At 37.0% G+C, this 14,061-nt stretch overlaps 1 protein-coding gene across 7 annotated transcripts in view; it reads right to left on the bottom strand.

Moving 5' to 3' along the window:
• NCOA2 (nuclear receptor coactivator 2) overlaps positions 1-14,061 on the bottom strand; it is a 168,339-nt gene that overhangs the window by 67,801 nt on the left and 86,477 nt on the right. Inside the window, exon 1 of one of the 7 annotated variants that reach the window (XM_060775450.2) lies at positions 12,842-13,215. The exons of 5 other annotated variants lie outside the window; for them this stretch is intronic. The gene's annotated coding sequence lies outside the window, so the exon portion shown is untranslated. Of the gene's footprint in view, positions 1-12,841; positions 13,216-14,061 lie in introns of those variants that run through there. One more of the 7 variants, XM_060775451.2, reaches the window with a different exon arrangement.

Here is a 14,061-nt window from a genome sequence, read left to right as displayed (position 1 = left end):
TGCCTTAAAACAAAGGCTAACATGGCTTCAGAGGAGGGCGACTAAAGTGATCAAGGGTCTGAAGAACAAGCCCTACGAGGAGCAGCTTAAAGAGTTGGGCATGTTTAGCCTGCAGAAGAGAAGGCTGAGAGGAGACATGATGACCATGTATAAATATGTGAGGGAGGAGGAAGCAAGCTTGTTTTGTGCTGTTCTGGAGACTAGGATGCGGAACAATGGCTTCAAACCACAGGAAAGGAGATTCCATCTGAACATGAAGAAGAACTTCCAGACTGTGAAAGCCATTCAGCAATGGAACTATCTTCCCCAGAGTGTGATGGAGGCTCCTTCTTTGAGACTTTTAAGCAGAGACTGGATGGCCATCTGTCAGGGGTGCTTTGAATGTGATTTTCCTGTTTCTTGGCAGGGGGTTCCACTGGATGGCCCACAAGGTCTCTTCTAAATCAATGATTCTATGATTCTATCCTATGTCATTTCACTGTCAGATAAAGCCCCTTTTATTTTTTTTCCTAATCTATTGATCCGTTTTTTTAAAATTTACATTTCTTTTATGCCTTAGGTTTTAAAGAGTTTTGACTAAATCATTCTATTACTGGTATTTTTAATATTTAGAAAATCTTTTGTTATAAGTCAAAGAATATGGTTACAGAGCAGAATACATTTTTTGGGGGGGGGGGGAGACCAAAATTTGTTAAAATTTACAACATGGAAAATGTAGACTTATTTACTTCTGCTGCAGAATCCATTTCTAGGGCAGCACTCTACTTCATTAGTTCCGATTTGGTTTCAGCTTCAAGAAGATGGAAAATTAAGTATTTTCAAATAGAGAAACAACAAATAACAGCCTTGGTCATGGGTATTTTTAAAAAAGAAATTCACATGAAACCACCTCTATGCGCCTTATTCTTTCCAAAAGATCTTTGTGGTATGACCCATTACTGGTAAAGTCATGACCTATCAGTTGGAAATCCCTGTTGTAGATGATAAAAACATTTAACAGTTTGGGGCAAGGTAGTATACTTCCATGATGCTTTTCACAGAAAAAAACCCTCAAAATAATGTGAACATGCCTTCCTTTGTCAAACTAAAAAGCAATAATGCTCATGAATTTTTGAGCAAATACAGAAATGCCACTGGGAAGGAAAAGTAATAAGCACATTAGGCTGCAAATGGGCAGCAGGAGCTCTTTATCACATCTTGTCACTATCAGATATATGGCTAAGATTCATGATTTGGATTACTGATACTTAAAAGCCCATCTCTTCCTTTAGGTGGAAAGAATTCATTTCACATGCCAAGAACTTCAGTTCTGGCAAATCTAAGTATCATTTTGCCGTTTTGAGCTATAACTACAACTAGGGAGGGGAAATTAGCTAGTCTGACATCAACAGCACAAAATGGCTCCTAGTTTCTGTATTCCTATACACTAAGGTTCTTAATATAGCTATTCACTGAGCTGCTTACATATTAGACTACGTCAGCCACCTCCAATAAGCCTGTCTAATAAGCCCTAAAATAGCAAGAGAAGGTTTCAGCACTCGAACAGAGAAAAATGCATTCTTTGAATAATGTGTAAGAGTTGTGATTTTGTTTTCACCAATTCTGACTCACTAGCCACATGTCTACATACACAACTTTTTTTTACTGTTGACAAGACATCATTTCAGTAACTTCATTATTTACAGTGACAATGAAACTACAGAACTACAGAACAGTTTCTGCTGAGAATCAAGAAGTACCACAAAGATTAGTTTGAGTAGAAATTTCGTTCAAATTGTATTACACATATTTTCAATATGCTCATACATAAAGCATTAAGACTGCAGTAATAAATTATCTTCTTTTTATTTTTTTTAACTGGGGTAGGAAGAAGGCATTTAAATGTTCATGACTTGGTGTGTTACAAGTTACTTAATATTGCTTTTACTGCACAGCAGACCATGAAAGTGAGACTAAATGCAATATGCTGCAAAATTATAATTATAATTACCTTGTTAATGACCATCAACTTCAAATATCATTGACTACTTAAGTACTTTTCAGACCACTTACTAGAATATCCTATTCTGTCAGTTTACATACAACATAACTCAAGTCTTCCTTCCTACTTTATACCCCAGATGATGCATGAAAATATAGAACAGCCAAAGGAAGGATAAATTAATTATGTAATGGAAATAGTAAATCTGACTATATAAAATGCTACATGCAAGTAGCAGAACATCAAATTGTGAAAAGTACACTCTAGAAATTCAATATAAAAACAAAATTGTTTTAATTTATAATTTATGATATTTCATTAAAAAGTCTTCTGTGTCTCCTAAATATGACATCTTGAATATTTTGTATGCAAGAAAATGCACTTATTCTAGCCTACCAAATGCATGGTGAATTTGGCAACATAAGTGATAAGAAGAGGCCGCTAGGCTATGTTGTCCAGGCCAATATAAGTTGGATATTACTTATCCAAAATGTGTTTTGGAAGTTTCAGATTTTAGAATATCAGTATTTGTATATAAGGAGATCATGTAATATCTTGGATATGGGACCCAAATCTAAACACAAACATTATTTATGTTTCATTTGGACTTTATGCAGATAGCCCGTTGATCCTCTGTATTGATGGATTCTGTACCTATGGATTCAACTTTTTGGATTTTTTAAAAATCCAATATGTAAAAAATTTCAGTTGTGATTTTATATGAGGGGCACCATTTTATTATAGCATTCAATATAATCTGATTTGAGCATCCACATATTTTGGTATCCATTGGGGTTTCTAATTTCTGTGTCTTCCAAGGGCTCGATATTTTAAAATAATTTTGCATATGAAGCAAATTTTAGGTACATTAAACCATCAGAAAGCAAAGGTATCACTACCTCAGCCACCCATGTTGCTACTTTTGTCACGTTTGGAATTCCAGACAAGGGAGGCTGAACCTGTGTATTACACAGGAATTTCTTCTTCTGTGGCACATTTATAGAGCAATACAATGGTGTAGTGCAGGCATGGGCAAACTTGGACCTTCCAAGTGTTTTGGACTTCAACTTCCATAATTTTAGGAAACCATGATATAATTGTCATCAACCAGAAACTACTTGAAGGCACACAACCCCAAGAAGAAAATATGTAATATGCACACCTTGAACAGACCTGAGTTAGCACAGAATGAAAACCATACTGCATGATCTACAAAGAGGAACTTAGAGAACTCAAATATGTTAGGAAAATTACTTAAATTCAACAACACTGCACCAGTGAACTATGAATGTGCACCATATTTTTTTAATGAGATCAATTTTTGCCACAACCATTCCAATGATGAGTTACAAGGTATTAAATAAGTAACTAAATAAAAGACATTGCATCTTTAACAGCCAAAACCCAAGAACAATCAATGAGCCTTTGCCTTCTCTCTTGTTATAAAACACACAGAGATTTACATATTACTAACCTGGCAAAACAATGCATGTACTATGATTCATTTTTTCATATGTAGTTATAATCTAGACTTTAAAAAATCTTACCTTTTGGTTGCCTCATCATTTAAAAAAACCCAGCTGATATAGCACTTAATGTCAGATTTTTTTAAAAAAAAAATACTATGGAAGGCCACAAACACAAACATTTAAAAAAGTTTTGATAGTCTGCATCTTAAATCTGCACATCTCTCTGTGCTAGCAGCAATTTGGGAGAGGATGAGGGGCACACTGCTGGGGAGGTTGTGGGTGGGATTCTGGGGCGGGGGGGGGGGGGAGAGAGATTCTGAATTTTAGACATAATTTTAATGGTATTTATTTTAGCTGTTTGCCTTGGTAATATATTCTCCTCCTCCCACCTATGAGAAATTTGGTTCTGTATTCTGCTCTCTGGGTATTTTAGGTGTGGAATGGTGCTGATATATTTGTACACATTAATTTTAACTTTATTTTAACCTTAAATCCACATAGTTCTTTTTAAAAAAACTGTATTTGCTTTTTAAAAAATGTGACCAAATTATGTGGTTGTTAACCACCTGGTGTTCCCATGGGGAGAAAAGTGAGGTATAAAATTTATTTATTTATTTCACTATCAGAACTTGAAAATTTTAAAATCAGGACAATACAACATTTAAAACGTAAGTATTACTCCTTCATTTTTACAAATGTCAAAATACACTGGTATGTTTTAGGAAACCACCCTGAGCAATGACACGCTGCCTACATAGAAATCTACCGCTTCCATCTACAGCTCATCCATCATTAGCTGTCTCCACATTGATAAGTCTACCATACTGAACTGGATCGAAACCATTTTCCTTTCACCAGCAGTCAACGTCAGCCTTAATGTGTACACATATATCAGCACTATTCCACACCTAAAATAACCGGGGAGCAGAATACAGAACCAAATTTCTCATAGGTGGGAGACGGAGAATATATTACCAAGGCAAACAACTAAAATCCCCTCCTTCATGCACAGTGTCTAATGACAAGCCAAAGTGTACAACAGTCCCAAGTCAAAGTAGATAGTTCACAGAAATGTCAAATAGTCTGGTGAGCAAGCAGGAGGGATAGCCAAATGGCCAGTCCAGAATCAAGAAACAATTACCAATAACCCAAGCAACAAAATTGAATCCACAAATCTAGAGCTGATGTCCAAGATTCCAAGAGCGCATGAGGGTTCAAGGGTCCAAAAATCTTGGTATGGATACTGAAGTTGCAGCTAGCAATCAGATAATGCATTGCATACCCGTCCCCTTTCACTCTTCTCAGCAAACCTCACTGATCTGCTCAGCTGAGCCCTTTCTTTCCTGAGTTCCACAAAGGAAGGAACATTTAACTCTTCCTTAGTCTGTTCAATGGAAGCCTCTTATATTTAGCCAGTAGTCTCAGTAGTTGTACCTTCTGCCTGCGGCTGAGGAGTTGCTGTTCCTGACTAGACTCTAGTTCCATAATCAAGCCATCACTCAGCAAACTCTCATCCACACTGTCCATGATACTCACTTGATTCTATTGAATGCCAATCTGACAACATCACTTTTTCATTCAACAGACCCATTAAACAAGTGTTGCATAGCTTCTCTCTATAGACTTAATTCTACAAAATGCTTACTTGTACCTTCCAAAAACAAAAACAGAGGCTGAAAGGCATGCAGGGACCTATAAGAAGACAAGATAAGAAAGAAGTTCTCTCCCAGCACTACAGGTGAGTGGCACAAAAGTACCAGTTGCCACACCAGGTCTTTTTTCTCATTATCTCAACCACATACAAGTGTAAGGAAGAGGCGGGAATGGTAGTATACACTGTAGGGTAGTTACTGAATGGGACAAAGGACTGTCCTGTGATTCATACAATATGAACACACAGCAAAAGTATTGGTGCGCTTTGCCTACACTTTTGCACTGAGTGGTGGATGGTCTGAGCTCCTGAATGACACAATGACCCAAATCCAAAGACAGTGCGATGTTAGTCTGCAATATCAGTATGCAAAGGCATGTATCTTTGAGATAAACTGAAAGAAAGAAATTGGTAGCATGGGTTTTCAGAGACTTAAGTCTACTTCCACTGAAGCTGCATAATCACAAGATCAAATTTCCTCTGGAAACGTTTTCCTGGTTGTCCTTTTCTTCATAGGAAGATCTTGTCTAGAGTTATCCTCATGTATATCAGGGGCACTGCATTCACTGGCAGAATCTTGGACACTTTCTTAGATGTGTACATGGCATAGCTATTTCCTCTGCTTGGCTTCAAAAGCAGTGCATTTCCAGATCCCTTGGCAATGAGGCATGAACGTTTGGCATGAACATGATCTTAAGTGAAGCTAATTGGTGTGTTACCCTCTGTCAACATGTAAGTCTTGCAGAATTGCCACCTCTTCTCACTTGGTCTACTTCACACTACCCAACCCCAATAGAACCACTTTAGCTCCTCACGACAGCCACAGTATCTCCCTCTGCAAAGGTTTTTTCCTTGGACTGCCCTTCTTCAGATGATAACATTTATTTTATTTTATTTTTACCCTCATGGCACAACATAGCTAAAAAACATCATAAAACATTATAAAAATAAACATATTAAATGTATTTCTATGAGATACATATATCAATATGCACAGAAAAAAGACCAAAACATTTCAGTGGTGGCCCCGCGGCTCCCTTTCTAAAGCAGTGTGATCGGCTCCCTCCTTGCTAACCTTTCATTCACAAATGAAAACCTTTTTGTCGAACCAGGCCTTTCCTGAAGATCAATAATAGGCAATGACCAGACAGTTATGGGTAATGGACATTTTTTGAATGCTATTTTGGACTTGGCAATGCTTTTACACGGCCTAAAGTAAATGGAGGTTTTAGGATTCTAGTATAACTGTTTTAATGGATAACCTCAGTGGCCTGAGGATCAGGTAATTTTTAATAGAATAAAGTCTTAATTTATTAATGTGCTGTATAAGGTTCATGTAGTGGGTAATCTGTTTATTTGGTTATATGATTGTTTTGTTGATTTTTTTATGTTACATAATTTTTTGCCACTTTTAACCATTGTACGCTGCTTTGAATTCCACCCATGGGAGAAAAGCGGGATATAAATAAATAAAGATTAAAATACAGTAAATACAAAACGGAATTTTAAAATTCATAGTTAAAATTGACTGAGTAGACCTGCCAGAAGAGATAGGTCTTCAGTTGTGTTTTAAATTTTGACAGCTCATTTAGCTGTTGTAGTTCTTCTAGCAGGTCATTCCAGAGTCTTGGGATGGCCGATGAAACAGCCCTCTGGGTGACAGTTGCTGATCAGGTTATGGATGGTTGGAGTAGCCACTTGACAAAGGACCTAAGTGTCCGGGGCAGATTATACGGGTGAAGGTGATTCTATAGGTTAGGGCTTGAAAAATCAAAACCAACACTTTTAATTTTGTCCACAAACTAAATGACAGCCAGTGGAGTTACTTTAATATGGGTGTATATCTAGAAGAGTATGACTGCTGAGTTCCTACAACAGAGGAACAGTATTTATCTGTGCCAAGTTGTCTGAATTTACTGAAAACAATAATTTTTGAGATTTTTTGACGGTGAAAAAAATAACCTCCATACATTTTCAAATAATGGTAGTCAAGAGCTTGGTATGCTTGTGGATGCAGGTCCTAACTGGATGTTTGTGTTGGTGTGCAGGTTGTGCATGTATTGTAGCAGTGAATTGGTGGCTGTCAGTCTTATTTCCATGGACACCATGGGAATGCCTGCCACTGGCATAATTTTTCTTCTTTTAGTGCCTGAATATCCACCTGTCATAGGAGATTGAATACAACAGATTTTTCACATGGTTAATCTCAGTGGATCTTCCTCCTTTATTTAGCTCTTAATATGGACATAAACCTGTATCTGGAGCGAAGCTCATGTGATGAAAATAAAGAATGCTGGCCAAATATAAGGCTATATCCTTTTAGCATGATACTTGGTTTTCTCTTCACAGAAGGAAAGTTGGCATGAAAAACATTCTGCTTTGTGAGATTTAATGTGCAATCTGAAGTGCTGCATCCTGAGCATAGGCTTAATACTTCTGTGAGAACTAGATTTCCATGGGAAAAGATTCTGAACTCATAAACAACAGAGACCATAAATGCAGATTCAAGACTTTTCAGGGGCAACTACTTATTTTTAAGGATTTTTTTCTCCTATAATATTTTCCCATTCACTTATCAGTATTGTTGTCATATTTTTTTCAAGAACTCTAAAACAGCATGGATTTTGGAGATACAGACAATGTTTATAAACATTCTTTATCAGAGAAGCTGCTCCAAGTCTTCAAAATGTCATGGTTTGGCAATGTGGCTATGGCTGTTTCTACCATTAAAAAAAATCCAGAAAAAAATTAATCAATCCTATTCTTTTGAGTGCCCCGAGAAGCCTGTAAAATGCTGTTTACAGTAGCATCTAAGAATCCTTCTGCAGACCAATCAAGATCCTAATCACAGTGCGATTGTTCTTCTATCCATTAGAGCTGTTTCGCAACCTCCACTTACATACCTTAAACCCATTATCATTACCCATATCTTTCAAATAAATACCCAGAGGTTGACCTTGGCATGTGCTTTGTCTATGTAGACATTCTCTGTCTTTTAATCTTCAACTCACAGACATGTGTAGGCCTGTATTTCTGGCACTACCATCAATGTGTTACTGAATTGTTTCTTCCTGCTTTTGCAGTCTTTAACGGTATCTAAACTCTAGTAAGAGCTCCCATGGAATTCCAAACACTCAATACTACTTCACACTTTTCCTGCTTCACATGCTGTCCAGAAACAAGGTGCATAACATACACAGAAGCTACTGGTACTGAAAATACGTTGAAAAGTAACATAATACATGTGGGTTGATTTCCAAGCACACCATATGGAGAAGTAATCATGTGACAGCGCAATTTTCTCCAAAAGAACTCACTTATTTAGTGATATGAATTTATCTGCATCCTTAAACATATCAAGTTTCTATACGGTGCAACCCCTGTGCCCACAAGACCAGTACTTCCTGTATTTCATAAATTTACATTCTAATAGACACTGAGAATAAAAAAAAACTAAAAAGTCTTGCATGTTAAAAATGCGTATCACATTTATAAAACTACACGTGCATTTTATACTTTGGAATGCCAGAACGAAGATCAAAACTATGTATCAAGTGGACAAATTGGCTATTCTGCAGAAGCTGCACACAACTTTACAATTTAAGTCCCTTGTAGTATATTAGTACATTCCCCCATCATCACACCACCACCCAGAATCTATCTTCCTATCTTTAGGTGGGGAGTGGCAGCAGTAAAAGCCATCTCTGTCAGAGGATTAAGCTAGTTTTCTGGCTCCAAGCTGCTCAGAAACCATCAGGACATTTTTCTTTGAAGAAAAAGAAAGTTTTCACTGTGGTCCACCTGCCACCACTACGTATCACTCCAAAAAAGATCTCAACAAATCATTAAGCCAGCATAATATATCAACAAGATTTTGCTGATATACAAGGAGGCCTTCTGTAACTAGAGTTGTAAGTAGTTGATGGTTGAGAACAAGGTGTCTTTTCTGATTAAAGGTCAGGAGTAAGAACAAGCTCTACTGTGTTACAAAAAAGTTCACAACCAAGGTGTATTTGAGGATAGTTTTGTACTTTACGCACAACATACAGATATTCATGTGCACAGGACAATTTATCACCATCGCCCCATATAATTACCTGCATTTACTTGTGAAATAGCTATGACAGGGGATAGACTTTTTTCTCAGTTTCTGCTGATGTGCATTTTTCATGCAAAAGCTGCAATTCATATATAGCCATAATATTCACAAATTCACACAACATTCAGGACAAGATCCTGAAATATATAAAGATATATTTTTAAATATTACAGCTAGGATTGTCCATGCCATCATATCTCTAATTTCTATGTATGGTAGTTAAAATTGGACAGTGGAGAAAGATAGTGGAAGAAAATCAACCTATTTGAAGTGTGATAATGGAAAAGAGTTCTATGGACATTATGGACTGCTATAAAGGGCAAACAAATAGCCCCTACAGCAAATCAAGCCTCAACTCTCCCTAGAGATGAAAATGCCTGAACTAAGATTGGGCTACTTTGGGCATTTAAAGAGAAGTCATGACTCACTGGAAAAGACCACCATGCTTGGAAAGGTAGAAGGCAACAGGAAAAGAGAAAGGCCATATTACAGAAGAATCATTCCAGGAAGGCCCCGAGTCTGCAAGACCTGAGCAGGGCTGTTGATGATAGGGTAACATTTCTCATTCACACTGTCACTACAATTCGAGGTCACCTTGACAGCAGTTAGCAACAAATTCATAAATATGTGTAGTGCATATATTCTGTCCCTAGAAATCAGTCGCCAAGTATTAAATGGAACTTACATAAAACATCAAGGCACACATATATACAGAGAATTGTATTAGTAAAATTCTTGAAGTCTTGCTTTGGAGAAGAATGAAGGTTATAAAAAACCAGGAAGTGAATCAGAACAAGAGGCAACTTTTCATTTCTGACGCCGGGAATGATCAAACCTTTGTCTCTCACAGACAGAGGGCTCCTTTCATACACATCAGACTTCTAATTCAGCAGAGAAGTTCTACTACTGAAACGAAGGATGCAATTTTAAAATTTTTCCCCTTCTCCCTCCACAGTCATCTACACTGACCAAAAGGTTGCTCTGGAAGACTAGGGAAACTTTGGAACTGTGGGGAGGTGGAACTGTGCACTGTAGGAGAAAGTTACAATTGGTATATTTTTGTTGTTCAATCGATCTGGAGACCATTGATCAATGATTAGCCAAAAGATCTATCTCACCAATAGAAGAAATACTGAGGAGGAGCTTAATTTGTCACCACTTGAATAAGAATCCTTAGAAAACTAACCTCGCAAAAGACATAGGTAGAATAAAAAATTCAGAAGAATTTTCCAATTAGCCATCTAAGCTTTGTGTGTTTAAAATAAAGTTGGACCTCACATGTGTACTACTCTGTTTCCAGAATGGGCAGACATAGGACTAAATTGAGTCCCCTCTTTCTCTCACCCTAGATGACCCTCAGCACATTGCTGTTATTATAGAAAACTGGAATCCTGTCTACTCACACCTATATAGTCATCCAAGCCCTTGCCAATTTTGCAACGATTTCTCCTAGCTCATAAGATACTGAAATCTTACAAGAGCAATTATGATATGTTCAGAGACATCCAGGAGTTTCCCCATTCTGTGTATGCTAAGAGTGTGGAAAGCCCATTTAACAAAAGGGGGGGGGGGGGAGAGCCTTTGGTCGAGCATTTCTAATGGAAAGGGCTGCACATGTGATGATTTGACTATAAACTATTTATGCCACCATTTTACATGTGTGCATGCAAACATATATATTATAACAACATCCCACACTAGATAATGAGAATATAGTTCAAACAAACATGACTACATTAACAGCAGTTGTTTTCATGCACATGTTATAGGCAAAAGGAAACTGATTAGTCAAGAGTATTTTACAGGAAATGCACAATAAGCACCAAGTTGTTCTCTGAAGAGCCACCATTTTCTTACCACAGCAATATCTGGATAAATGTCTCTTTTTGTTCAGATTTGTTCTATAAATTTATTCATAGTTAAAGATGCAACATAAATCTGTCATGAAATCTGGGAACAGAGTATATTAGAAGTTAATATAATATACCTCCTTTTATTCTCTGAGGCAGTGGTTCTTCAGCTTTTTGGGATTTACAGACCCCTTTGACAATCTATTGACAGATATGGACCACCTTTATAGGAAAAGGTCTTAAATATAAACTGAAGGAGGAAAAGGAAAGGAAAAAGAATTTTATACCTGGATCCTTTCAAATCCAGCCATGCACCACCTTGGAGTTATATGGACCCCTGATAAAGAACCTTGTCCCATGGGAACCCTGGTCCTAATCTCACCATAGAAATTTAGTACCACCATTTTCCAAAACCACTAAAATGGAACACCAAAGCAACACTAGATGCTCAGCATGATGGAATTTTAATTTATTTTGTATTTTTTGTTATTTACTTGTTCCACAGACCAGGTTTAATGGCTATGCAAATAAAACCTGTCTTTTGCTAGTTACCTTCCAATATATTATATTGATGCTTTTATCATTATTCCACTCACTCAGAAAAAGCCTTCCTGACACAGATCCCACCTTCACTGAAGTCTTAAGTAAAAGCATTTTCTGCCTCCATGCTAATCAATAATTAAAAAGATGCTAAGCATTAGAGTAGCTATCACCGCCTTCTCAATATTATATATCCAAGATAACTGACAAAGTGCTTATTTGCATTACAGTAATGGCTTTGTCCCTGCCCTTAACTTAAAGGTGGGAGGGGAGACTGTAAAAGTTGGGTTTAGTTGCATCTGAAAATATAAATCATGCATGAATACAATGAATTTGTGGGAAAGCTTATTATTACGATTCATAGAAAGGAAATATAAAACAGCGTCAGCACTGTACAGCACTAACTTGACAACGCCCAACCTCCAATATTTGTGTGATGAAAGAAGGCTTACAGTACAGGCTACTCAAAAGTAAGTCCCACTGAGTTCAATGGTGCTTAACAGATAACTGTGGACACAAAACTATAGCCTAAGAACTATAGCCTATTTTCACTGTTAAAGACACAGTAGATTAACTAACACAGCGAACTCATCAATATCTATCAAGCTGTGATTTCTACATGTTTCTCTCTTCAAGGTTAAGAGAAAGGTATGAATTGCCAACATGGATAAATAAATCAGAATGTACAACATCTGACAAATACACAGTATGAAGTTTAACTGAACGCCCTTGTCCATATACAACCACAAAGACGTGTGCTCTGAGGATTAGAAAATGAAGTTATTACATGCAATTGTGTTTACTACTACAGTATTTGACCTATTTTAAGCCCCAGGGCAGCGAGCATGAAACAAAAACAAAAAAATATGCACATTCATTTCTCCTTAGATCTAAACATTAAAAGAAACCGTAAGATACAGAATTGTAATTACAGTAAATGCACGAATACATATCCTTAAGCTCCATTTTCTATTGAAAAATACAACTTATCATATAAACAATGCTTAGATTGTATGGCTGAGATTCAAAAAATGCTTAGCTTTGACATTTTCTACTATCAACTATGAATGAATTCATTTAGCTTCCAGTTCTACTGTTAACAAGGGAACTGCAAGGTTATCAGCAGAAAAAGAAGAAACATAACAAGCACACACGTAGAAAGCCTTTCTCTATTTGCTAAGGAATGCTGTTACTCAATTGTCATGCTCTGCATCTTCTACATTGCAGCGAGAGAGAGAAAAACGAACATACCAAATATGAAGTCACTGCACCTTGGAAAACACACCTTGTAATCTTCCACAGACTGCAGCTCAATATGAAATCTCATCAGTTTCTCCTTTTATCTTCAGCCTGTAGTATAAATAAAATCCACACCCTGCATGCTGACTGTTTTATTAAAGCAAGCAGAAATGAGCAGAAAACGTATTAGAATATCTGCCCTGCATTAACTTAAAGCAACATTGTCTTGATGTAAACTAAAACACATGCTGAGTGAGGATGTGCGCACATAGCAGCTTATCTTCTCTCTCATCTGCTTCTAATGACAGCTGATAAACTAGCCACAACTAATCCTTTTCTAGCTGCTGATCAAATAGACAATCCAGCATGGTGGAGCACTCGAAAATTCCTCCTGCTTCTGTTCTACTGCTGCTCTAAAAAGCAGTTTCCTTTTCATTGAGATAATAGCTTTTTCTGCAGTCACATGACTCAGAACCTACATTAGCACAGCATTATGATAATAGACTTCCCTCCCCCTTCTCTACTGCTATTAAGGAGGGCATCTATCCTAAAAACCCACTTAAACATTTTGCAGAGTAAAGTGCCAACACGATCTGTCTCTTTGAAGGAAAACAACATCAGGGAAAGCATTCCAATGCCCTGCCTTCCAAATATTGCATATACCCTAACTATAAACAATTAATATAGAAAGAAAACTATATTATGCATGATACTTAACACGCATAAGTGATTATTTGGGTTCCGTATTCTAGGTTTTCAGCCACAATGTAAAGTTGACTGTATTTTTTTTCTGTGTAAATTTACTCCCTTTCCATACCTAATAAATACAATGCACTATTTTTAGTTTTATCTACTACATTCCCCCATTATAATGAATGGTTCATATTAAGTTTTCTTGGAATTCAGGAGTATGAAGAGTCTTTGTCCTTTTTTCTAGGCTGAAGCACATGCGGTGAGATCAACTTAATGAACAACTTTCCTGGAATACAAAATTTTGCTGATGTTGAGGCTTTATAATGTGAGAAAGTCTTGTGAATGGAAATCTGCAAGCAAATGGTGAGGGTTTTTAAAAGGTCTTATCATATTTCTTTGATTCTAAGATGCCATTGTTTTTGTTTTTAGTGTCAGGAGCGACTTGAGAAACATCAAGTCGCTTTTGGCTTGAGAGAATTGGCCGTCTGCAAGCACATTGCCCAGGGGATGCCCGGATGTTTTGATGTTTTACCATCCTT

Source organism: Anolis sagrei, chromosome 4 (genome assembly GCF_037176765.1).
Source record: "Anolis sagrei isolate rAnoSag1 chromosome 4, rAnoSag1.mat, whole genome shotgun sequence".
Taxonomy (NCBI): domain Eukaryota; kingdom Metazoa; phylum Chordata; class Lepidosauria; order Squamata; family Dactyloidae; genus Anolis; species Anolis sagrei.
The sequence above is the reverse complement of the archived record's forward strand: the minus strand, read 5'-3'. Positions and strand labels throughout refer to the sequence as shown.